This window comes from Armigeres subalbatus, chromosome 2 (genome assembly GCF_024139115.2).
Source record: "Armigeres subalbatus isolate Guangzhou_Male chromosome 2, GZ_Asu_2, whole genome shotgun sequence".
Taxonomy (NCBI): Eukaryota; Metazoa; Arthropoda; class Insecta; order Diptera; family Culicidae; genus Armigeres; species Armigeres subalbatus.
The window spans coordinates 162,115,439-162,127,518 of record NC_085140.1 but is presented as its reverse complement, the minus strand read 5'-3'; the positions used below and the strand labels follow the sequence as shown (position 1 = coordinate 162,127,518).

At 36.5% G+C, this 12,080-nt stretch overlaps 1 protein-coding gene across 1 annotated transcript in view; it reads left to right on the top strand.

The window, feature by feature from the left end:
• The first annotated feature begins 715 nt into the window (after window positions 1-715).
• Window positions 716-12,080, top strand: part of LOC134211100 (potassium voltage-gated channel protein Shal) — a 641,586-nt gene continuing 630,221 nt past the window's right edge. Inside the window, exon 1 of the mRNA XM_062687713.1 lies at window positions 716-2,665. The gene's annotated coding sequence lies outside the window, so the exon portion shown is untranslated. The remainder of the gene's footprint in view (window positions 2,666-12,080) is intronic.

Genomic DNA, 12,080 nt, shown 5'->3' with positions numbered 1-12,080 from the left:
TCTTGACATCTATTTTTTTATATGCGATATGAGAACACCATTAAGTGATATAGAGCTATTTCAATCCCCGGAACCTATGTCTTTTAATACTATTCAAATGATGAAAATCCTGCTCAGATGCTAGCCTTATAAAATCAAATCTAGCATCATCTGTTCGCAAAGATCTTATTGAAAGAGTCAGATTGTTTGACAGCACTGCTCCCCCGGTGCTCTTTCGCTTGGTAGGTGGTCCAGAGTGCGAAACCACGTGAGAGAAAAATAATTCTGAGAGTGCGTCCCGCCAGTACCTTCTTAGCCACCCACTGATACAATCGCCAGCAGCACCAGTAGTAAAAGCAACAGCAGATCAGTATAACTCAGTGGCATGATGACGATGATGATGGCTGCTGTGTTGCTATGTTGCATAAATTCTTCTCATCGGATCCACTCCAACTCCCGCTCGCTCTCGATTTTCCGCACTTTTCTCTCACGCTCGGTAACCTCCATGCTAAATCCATTAGCATACAACAGCAATCAGCTTGACCGAGGCGGCGGTGGTGACCCCCACAGGAGGATCCATCCGTCCATCAAGCAGATTTTCGAGAGAGAGAATCCCGTTGACGTTGCCTACTCTTGCGTAGAACTCCGACGTTGGTATTGGTGCGCGCGTAGCAAAATTTTTCCCTCACGCTTTTCCGAGCAAATTTTCCTCTTTTCGCATCAGTTGGTTGAAATTTATGCACCCGTACGGATTCATCCACTGAGAGTGGGCCTCCGCTGGCAGCTGGCGAACCGAAAGTAAAGGAAAAAACAGACTCTGAAGACTAAGGAGATTTTCCATACCTTTGCTGAGTTTGAACTGGGATTTTCATTGTGTCGTTTGATGTGAGATTTGTGGATATTTCATCCGAAAAAAATAACTCCTAGTTCAGTGTTGGGCTTAGTTCGCTTGAAGTAAACGAAGAAGTTCAAACAGATTCATTCGACGATTGATGTTCAATGTGTAATAACTTCTCATAGGATTACATCTTGAGGGATATTTGCGAGAAATTTGCGTGAATAATTGAGTTGTGTCAGTGGGGAATGCTGCTGGTGAATAAATGATAGCACTTAGTCTGCATAGATCGTATCGCTGCTGACTCCAACTGGTGGGTGCCAAAGAAGAAAAAACGGAAGGACACTTTCCCATCCGATTCCAATTTAGAGCGGAGATCGTCAACGAAACCGGACCAGTCCAGACTGGTTTGTGTGTGGGTGCAAAGTGATAAAGACATTGATTTGATATTTCCCTTGCGACGAAAATGAAGAGGAGTTAAGCTCGGTACCTTGGTGATGGTGAATTATTTACTGTCAGCTCTGCATTACTAGAGAGGCCCGGGTCGTGTGATGGGAGCAGCAGCATCTCAGTGATAACTGAAACCAAACGTGGATGGTATTCAATCTGGTGAAACATTTTTGCCATCTGTCAGGAATTTTCCATCAAATCGTAGTCCCATACTAGTGATAAAAGTTCGATTAGGAGGCTTAAAAAGTCGCATATAAATCACAGCTCAGAGGCCACAGAAGCCGAAGTCGAAGTGGTATGGGAATTCGGTGGAACGCTATCCATTCCGAGGAATTTGAGATTTTGACTCCTGTACAGGGGATCGCATTCAGAAATATGTCCTAGTGTGTGGTACGAGTGGAAAATCGAAGAAAAAGTACAACCAATCGAAAGCGAAAACCCGGTGAAAAGTAGAAGAGAAAATACGAGAATAAATATATTTTCTTACATTTCAATCAAAAGCAACACTTTGCGATAGCTTCTGCACAAGTGCTCGGGGTTAAACGTAAATGTGTGCGGGAAGAAAGTAAAAACAGCAGTTCTTATCGTGGAAGCAAAAACGCTATCGAACAGTGTTTGAAAAAAAAAAGAAAAACAAGAAAATATTGTAATTGTTATTGATCGAGATAGGGTGAAAAGGCTGGAAAATATATACTAAACCAAAAAAAATCCTAAACCAAAGTGCGAGCAGCGAATAGAAAGAAAAAAGGAGCTTAAGAAGTGTGCGGGCTCGAAAGTGATTTTCCTCCTTATTGGTCCTTCAGGGTCGTGTCAACAATACATTTGCGTGAACGTCGAACCTGTAATTAATAATAATAGTGTTATGAAGAAAAACCACCCCAACGTGGCAAAAAGCAAGTGGCGACGAGGTGGCAGATAAAGTGGCAACAATTGTGTGCGCTAGTTGTATACTCACTTTTCCTGTGTGTCGGGAATTTATGCTCAGTGAGGCGAAATCAAGTGTAAATCTAAAGGAAGAAAATCAGCGTCACTAGGGAAACCCCGAAGAATTTCCAAGAAACAGAGCAATCTAGCCGTGTGGCGAGCGAATTTCCCTCCGTGCAGTGGCAGCAGCAAGTCAGCAGAGGCAGTGGTGTGAAGACAGTGTTCAACAAGAAGCTAAAAAGGAGGTGAAAAAAGCGAGTTTTTCCCGAGTTCAGCAGCCAGTCGAAGCCGTTCGGTTCAGTGTGTCTGTGCGAGAAAAGTTGGAGAGCACTGGGTTGGTGTTGGTGGCTGCCCCGAGAAGAGTGTAGGAAAGCATCATCGCCAGCATACAGGTTTCCATCGACCGACGACAACGCGGCAGCAGCCAACCCGTCAGCCCAAGATCAGTCAAATCAGGGCAGTGTGTGTATCGAAGAGGTGCGTAATGTTAAAAATAAGTTAATTCCCCGTGGTTTCATACCCCTTTGTTTTCCCGTCCCTTGGTAAATTGAACATATGTATAGCAATTGTAATACGTCTTTGATAGATGCTTGGTAGAAGATGCATAAATAATTTATGCTTTGCAGTACATGGTTAGAATACAGTGGAGATGTTTTCATTTGAGATAACATGCCAGACTCAACAAACCATAGCTTAACCTTAGCTTATGCTCCAAATGAATCTCTCGACAATATTTCCAAGAATATCGAAAACATTGAGAGCTTTTCAAAGCCTTTGCTAGTATCGAAAAAGTATGACTGAAATAAACATTAGAATAAAAAGAAATCTTATTGAAAAAATATAAAATTTGTATTGAGAAAATCAGTGTAAAAGCAATTCATGAAGTATAATTAGCATAAAATATTGATAATGTAAATCAACAAATAAATATTTTTTTACTATTCAAGAATATTCAAAACTTTAATGTCAACATTGCAATCAAATTAGCAAACTAATGATAGGGTAAGACGGTATAATATGCCCCCTCCCCCTCATAAGGCAATACCTATGATAACTTTCTACTTTTCAACGCAATTTATGTAAACTTTGTAATATTTGGTAGTCCAAAAAGTCGCAAATGCATTGTCCGTGAGTAGTCATATAAAAATATTACAGAGAATACGTAATGAAGCTTTTTTGAGAAGTTGTGAAAAAAATGATTTCAACAAGTGCCTGGGCAATCATCCCACCTTAACCAAAGACGTTTCATAGCCCTTCATTGGTATTTCATCAATACCATAATAAAAAGGGTTACAAATCCTTATATGTTTGACATTCAAAAACCAACATAAGTCCATTTAAGCAGGTGTGAATTACATTTCAATATTTTCCATATAATTTGGTAACTGAATAAAATTAAACCACACTGGTGGCAAGTGTATGTTTTCCAATATCTGATGATGGCTGAATGTAGTAAGCCGAAACGTTACTAAAAAACGGAAATTGTGTATTTTTCATCACCGATAAAAGTCAACAAACCAGAAAATATACAGTTTTTGGTGACAGAAACCCCACCCAAAAGTAGTGATTGAATTTTGACAAAGGTTGTGAACAATTTTTATCAGGCTTTACTAGTTGCTTTGCTTGGGATACGCGGCAAACAGTTTATAAAACTAATCATTTAATTAATTTTTAAAGTTTAGCCTCATGAGAAGGGTAACTAATCCGGATCTTCATCACATAGCTGCCATTTCCATTATTTTTGTGATTTATTTCTCAGATGAATTTACATACAGTGAGAATGAAGTTACAATTAACTTTTTATTTTGGTATTTCAACTTTATTCTATTATTCTAGATGAGCTAGTTCAAGAAAGCTTCTGTCATATTTTTTGATTATTGGTGACATTTTTTTGCAAAGATAAACTTAGAGTTGGGTTTGGAGTAGAATCACAATCAGAACCTTGTTACCCTTGAAAATGCGAAACCCCCGGCTTAAGCCCCAAGGGCTATACTCAACCTAATATATTCAATATCAAGACGTGCTAACGCGTAAATAAAGAGATACAACTGTTTTCCATGGATCTACGATTCTATAAACTAAGATCTGATCTTGTGATGCTCGCCACATTTGTACAAGACAGAGATTGCTTTATGAAAGTTCAAAGCGTGCGTGCTCTCTGTCAATGCGCAGGAACTGGACAAAAGTCTCGAAGGAAAACACGAGCCATTTCCAATCCTCTTGATTCATGGTTTCTATGATACTAGGTGGGGAAAAAAGTGTTATCATTTACATTTTACTTCAATAGCATATGGATTCGTGCTGATAAGAAAATACCCTGAGTAATCCCCCCAGCGGTGATGATGTTTTGCTCGTCTATTATAAATTGTGTCAAGAAATAGGATAGGTTGAAATAGCACTTTAGGAAGATTGATCCCATAATTTCCGTCAATTCCCTTTTGTTTGCATTCAATGTTAGGGACACCGCAGGTATTTCCGTCTATCGATTCAGAGGCTAAAACCAACGAATGCAACGTCCATTTGCTATAACTCCACAATAGCAGAACGATTCTCCTGAGCTTACATTTTTGGTCCGGATGAGTTTGGAAAAAAAGTGTTTATTTATTGGAGACGAAAATGCCTGCCTTAAGCCTACATTTTTCCACTCAAACGATTTTTTTTCGATTTTGATTTATTTTTCCAAGGGATATTTTTTTGGGAAAAAAAACTGTAATTTGACAATAAAGCATATAATTTTTTTTTATTCCGTTCTTTATTTGGTAGGCACTCTGTGTTACTTAACCGCTATTGTGCCGAGATCTACTGTGGTATTCTACAGCCAGAATCCACACATATCTTATTTTTAGATTTTTTCAATATTCATGGTGTTCATTTGTCCGTGTCGTGAATCCAATGATCGTTGCATTGTTCGGTTGGCATTTATCCGGGTATGTTGGAGGAATTCCTCCGAGAAGAACAATTTGCCAGTCGTCATCAGGCAGTCGTAACGGTAAGGGCGCTCCCTAATACGCCACCGCATAGGCTGCGTATCCGGCGACTGACGAGGGTTTGGCGGAGGGGTTGGGAATCGAACCCATGATCATTCGCTTGTAAGGCGAACGTGTAGCCAATTACGCTACGGGACCCCCTGTTTTGAAATTAGTATTTTGAGCATAACGTTTGGACCCGTAGCAATGGGTCAGGATTCCCCGATGAATGTAATCTGTTGCGCGAAAGTCTGCTGAGGACATGTTCCTAGAAGACGAGTGAGTTTGTTTGTTTACATACATACGCTCATATCACCTCAATTCATCGAGTCGATTTGTATATGAGTGATAACAGGTTGTGTGACACCTCAAACTTTATGAATTCACAAGGCAATGAAAGGAATGATATTTTTAAGGTTCTTCTAAAACTTCATAATTTCACAGAGCAATGATGGAAATGTGTTTTGATGGTTGCTGGGATACTTGGGATCAATCCGGTCACATCGTATACTGAGGCAGATACCGTGGGGGACCGAAATCCGTACAGCACCGATTTCCATCCACTTCGTGAGAAATCACTAAATCAAAGGGGTTTTTTTCGTTGTTTACAATACAATACATTGGAGCACATAGAAAATAGAGGCCCTCGGGCACCTGTATCAATAACGAACATTCTATTTGAATTATATTCGATTTTTCTAGAGCCATGAGCCATGTGTGTAGATGCACCATGTAGCTGTTTTCGTTCTACAAAATATCGCATGTAAAACTAGGCTTCATATTGATGACCTTTCTTCATCTATGTAACTTAAAAAACTCAACTAGATGAATTTTACTTATTTTAGTAAAACTCATCTAGTTGAGTTTTTACTTACGCCAAACGCTTTTCTTCAAAATTGTTTATTAAACATATAATTCAAAGACACCCATAGTCCGAAAGCGTTCTAGAATCTAGATAGTGCTGATGTTTTTTTTCTCAGGTAAAAGTGTATTAAGATCGATTCTTAAAAAGTACGATTATTAATCTGATCGCGAGGACTGCGAACATTTTTGAAAAATTTAATAGAAGTTATCATAAAATTGTGTCAAAAAGCACTGCGTAGAAATGTATAAATAACTACCGGATGGCAAACGACCACATGCTGCAGCATAAATTCTAGCGAAACATTGTTCAATTGAATAGCCTTAATATAACTAATTGATGATGATGATGGTCCCGCCACATACCCCATACAAATATACATACATACCTACAAAGGTTTTGAGCTGGACGATTTATCTTTAAGATAATCAATTGAAGTTGATATAGTAACAATTTAATCAGATTTGCAAAAAAAAACAAAAACGATCTGATTACCATCACAGATATGAATTACCGTCAACTGGGGGGAAGATGATCATTGAGGTGAAGATGATCATTTGATGTGTCAGTCAAAAGTGCCAATTTTTTTTATGAAACGGTAGTCAACAATATTCAAGTAATGTTACCGCTAGGTAGAAATCCGAGTTTTTCGATTATAATCATGAAAATGTATTTTGTGAAAAAAAGAGAGAGATAGTCATAAATGACGCTATTTTCGTTTCAAATATTGACTTCGTAGACTTCTTTACGTAGTAAATTCAACATTCATACAAATAACCTAGTGCAAAGGTTCCCAAACTTTTGGATATGCGACCCACCTAGCAGAATCCCATATTGCTTGCGACCCACCAGCACCAGGTACCAAATTCATTGATTTTGTGAAATTGGATAAAAATGAGTTCTCGTTAGATTGAACAAATTATAATAAATTGCTTTATATCCCATCATTGTATTTGACAAAAATCCGCCAATTTTTTGGATTGGACGTAGATTCGATTTGGATAGAATTTGAATTGAATTTGGATTGCATTTGAAATTTATTCAAATTGAATTTGAATTGGATTTGAATTAGATTTGGATTAGATTTTTAATTGATTTGGATTTGAGTTAGATCGGATTCGAATTGGATTAGTTTTTGATTGGGTTCGTTGATCTCGTCAAGTTTGTTGTTCTTTAATCATCCAATCTTTAGTTAGATCCTAATTCAAAATATGGATTATATATCTATAGATTTGTGGGACAAAATAGTAACAAAATTATGAATTGATATTTGTCTTTCGCGACCCACCACTGAACAGCCCACGACCCCCCTGGGGGTCGCGACCCACAGTTTGGGAACCTCTGACCTAGTGTATTTTGACTACTAGGTCATAATTATTTTAGCAGAGCTGTCTTGATCAACTTCACCCCAAACCAGATTACTCAAAAAATGTGTGATAATTTAATTTATTTTAATAAATGCGAATGCATTTCAGAAAACTAAAGTTGATTATTGTAACGTATAGCAGTACATGTTTTGAAAATATTTGTTTTGATTAAAAATGTAAACACACATTGTTATTACATGTTTTGTCTTAAAAATGATCTTCCCCCCAGTTGACGGTACATAACTTTCCATTACTATCCAGCAAAAAGGTAAATAAAAAACTGTCGTTTTCATCTACAGATTCTCATAAGCAGCGGTAGTGATACTTCGAGTTTATACTAAAATGTAAAACTTGTGGTACCTCTAGCACAGATTCCAAAAGTTCCACCAAGAATCGCGTTTCATGTTTTACAAGACCATTTAACGCTTATCACTCGTAAGCATCAATAAAATTAATATTCTAAGTCGTCAACAAAACTAAAACTTGTATTACCGCTCCGTCGATATCAAAAGTTTCGGTATCAATCGCGGGAACAAAACTCTACCAGATAGCCAATTACTAATCCGAAGAATCATTCGAACAGTCGGAAATGCGCAAGTCTATACATAATTTAAAAATATCATTCATATCTGCTTTACGCGCGCGAGACTCAAACTTTTGTAGACTACACAAAAAAGGTCAAACTACAATTACGTCAATATATATAAAATCCATCATCATCATCGAGGCGAACAAAATAATTTATCAGTGCCTCAATAAATAAAAAAAATACAATTGTCCAAACAAAAAATCCGTAGGTCAAAATTATTGAATTAAAGGCAGCTTTTAAGCAGCTACTTAGTTGACTTTTTACTTGACTAATTAGAAAGTGGTGGATTTTTTGCCCAGGATTGTTCAAATTTTATTATTGTCGTGCATAAAAATAATATATATTGCGAAAACAGCGATCTGTTGCTATACGAGACGAGCCAGCCTTAGACTGAACCCGATGCAACTGGATTGATGCCAAGTAGCCTTGCAACCATCAAATAACATTTCCATCATTCACACTTAATTTTTTTCGCCGAGATCTCAGCATTTTTTGTTTATTTTCCCGAGGTGGGCACCGCTGATTTTCAGCAAACATGATTTTTGCCGAGATCTCAGTAAAAGTGACGTTTCAGTTACTGAGATACGGTAAATATTTTACCGAAAATCAGTAATAAACCAATTTTTCTGCCGAACTTCAGTTCTGAAATTTACTGAGGTACAGCGGTGCCTGATTTTGCCGAGCTCGAGAAAGAAAAACTTAGTGTGTTGTTGCTCTATGAAATCGTAAATTTTATTATTAACTTTCTTATAGAAATTTGGAGCCCTATAATAACTCATCTATAAAAGTCACTCGACATGTTATGTCTCCATTTACCAAGGTTTTCTTCGATGCATTATTCGGATAGCGGCCAGTGGGACCGGATTTATTCCTATTGGTCCAGGAACCATTTCTCATTTCTAAGAAATGAGGTTTATACAGCAGTTTTAAGCTTCCAAAACAGACGTCAGATGCAGAAAGGTTAAAAAGGTGATCGATGTATTGACGGAGCCGTTTTTTTCTCTGTATGTACGTATATGTCGGTCTAGCAATATTCTTCTTCTATATAAATAAAAATGAATTTCTGTCTGTCTAAACCTTATAGACTCCGAAACTACTGAACCGATCGGAGTGAAAATTTGTATGCCGAGGTTTTTGGGGCCGGAAAAGGATTTTAAGATAGTTCGAGACCCCTCGATAAATAAAAATTAATATGTTTTATTAGGGGAAACTGAACACATATGATCCCCGGAGACATATGTTCGGCCCTTGGTTTCTCAAAAGCAAATCACATGTTTAAACATCTGATATATGTGTGAACAGATCCGTTAGACAAGGGATAAAATTTGAGCAACATTTGGTGTTAGTTTATGTAAATGTACGCGGGTGTAGAGGGGTTTTATTATTTTAGGGCTCATTCCTTTTTTTTTCTTTAAAGGAGAACAGTTTAGAAGCTTCGAATAATAGCAAAATAGAATTCCCAAAAATTGGAATTAAAAAAAAATAGAAAATTTCCAATAAAGAAATCAGGATTTGAGCAATAAATAAATATAAAACTTCCACAAATAATGTAAAATTTCCATAAACAATTGAAAATTTTCCCAAAAATTGCAAAAATTGCAATTATAATAGAAATATTTTTCATAAAGAAATCAAAATGTTTTATGGAAAAAAATACATTTTTTTTTAATAAATCAATATTAGCAATGAAAAATTACATAATTTTCCACAAAATATTTCTTTCTGCATAAAAAAATAAAAAATGTCTACAAAATAATCAATAAAGAGTAATCAAAAAATAAGAAAATTTCCATAAAAAACACAAAAAAGCAATAAAATTGATAAAATTGTCCAAGAACTTTAAATACTTTCAAAGAAGGCACATCTATAGAAAATCAGCTCAGTTTTATTGATTAAAATAAAGCATGTTTCACTTTTGAAAACATTGGCTCCGCTTAATAAACTTTTTATATTCTAGAAAATGATATTTCCGGATGTTTGTGTCCCAATATTGGTGGAAATCGGTCAAGATGTCCCACTAAACTATTTGTTGTAAACAAAGTACAACATTGACACTGAGTTGATCGATAACTAAACAGTACTCTTTTCCCTAACGCGCCTCTCCTTTTGCAATGACTCTCACATCCCCACTATGATCATCTACTAGACACAGCGAATATGTGTTTGTTGGAAATCAGTCATCGGATTCAGAAGTTAATCTGAATTGTTCCTTTTCTGAAGAATACCCCTCTCCCTTCTACAAAGACCATCAAACCCACCATTATTTCATTGCAATTTCAAAATAAAAAGTAGTGGTTCAATTCAACAGATTGAAATGCCGGTATCGCAACTCAACGATGAGCACCATTCACTTGGTGCCCGGAAGGTTGTTGTCTACAATTATTTCGCCGCTGCTGCCAGCTGGAAGTGAATTCTATCAAAGTAGACAGTCGGTACCTCATTGACTTGCCAATAGTTTAACATGTTAAATTTTCTTTTCTATGTGCCAATACGTTCAATTCGAGCGACTTGCTCAATTGATTTTCCCCGTCGAAACGTAGCATTAGATTCGTAGACGCGCATGGAGATCGTAGCAAAAAGTGTTAGCGCACGTTTCGTATCGCAAACAGGGTTTGCAGAAATCGCTCTCAATAGATAAAAGAAAGGCAAAAACTGTTCCGAATCATAACAAGCCATGATAACAAATCGATCTAACTTGTATAGAAGTGAAAAAACAGAATCGAATAGGTTGCCCCCTACAGAAAAAGTGATTTTTTTAGCTTATTTTATTTGCTAATTATCTAATACATGCATTCATCTCTTAGACTAGGTGTTCCGTGTTTTCTTAACACTATCATCCTTATTTGCTATGTTACATTTTTAGTTATTATTAATTCATATCAATTGCCTCTGGCACTAAGTATTTTTCCTCTGGTTGAAATGAAGCATGTAGGAATTACAATGTTTTAAACGTAAACTAAACTTAACCTAATTTATACTGAGGGTACAAGGAGCTAATCGTGGCAATAGAAGATTGCAACGATTTTGTCTAAAATTGGAAATTATTTTGATGGACATTTGTTCCAATGTCTCAATATTATAAATTCTATGAAGTTCATTGGTACTATACCACGGAGGCAATTTCAGAATCATTTTCAAAATTTTATTTTGAATCCTCTTTCTGGTATTGCAGCAACTAGTCCATATTGGCACAGCATACAACATGGCAGGTCTAAAAATTTGTTTGTAAATCATAAGTTTCTTCTTAAGACAAAGTTTTGATTTTCTGTTTATAAGTGGATATAGAAACTTAATGTATTTGTTACATTTGGATTTAAGGCCTTCAATATGATTTTTAAATGTTAATTTTTGGTCCAGCAGAAGTCCTAAATATTTGGCTTCGCTAGACCAATTTATTGGAACCCCATTCATAGTGACAATATGTCTGCTAGAAGGTTTCAAATAAGAAGCTCTCGGCTTATGTGGGAAAATTATAAGCTGAGTTTTGGAAGCATTTGGGGAAATTTTCCATTTTTGCAAGTAAGTGGAGAAAATATCCAAACTTTTTTGCAATCTCCTACAAATGACACGAAGGCTTCGCCCTTTGGCTGAGAGGCCCGTGTCATCTGCAAATGAAGATTTTTGACACCCTGGTGGTAAATCAGGTAAGTTAGAAGTAAAAATGTTATTTAACATGGGCCCCAGTATGCTACCTTGGGGAACAACAGGTCTTACAGTTAATCTATCAAATATTGAATTCTGATAGTTTACCTGCAGTGAGCGATCTGATAAATAATTTTGGATCAGTTTAATAATGTACAGAGGAAAATTAAAATTCATCAATTTTACAATCAAACCTTCATGCCAAACACTGTCAAATGCTTTCTCTATATCAAGAAAAGCAACTCCAGTCGCAACTTCTATTCTACTAATTAGTACGGATATTTTGAATATTATTATTTTCTTACCTTCTTCAACTGTTCATCCTTCGCGATTGAGCGATTGTTCATTTCAGTTTTGAGTCGAGTAACCGCAACATAATTTCTTCAATGCGAGAAAAGTAGAAAATGAACAAAAATATGACACAAACATTAAAACGCGCAGGCTTGAAATTGGGATATAATTCACT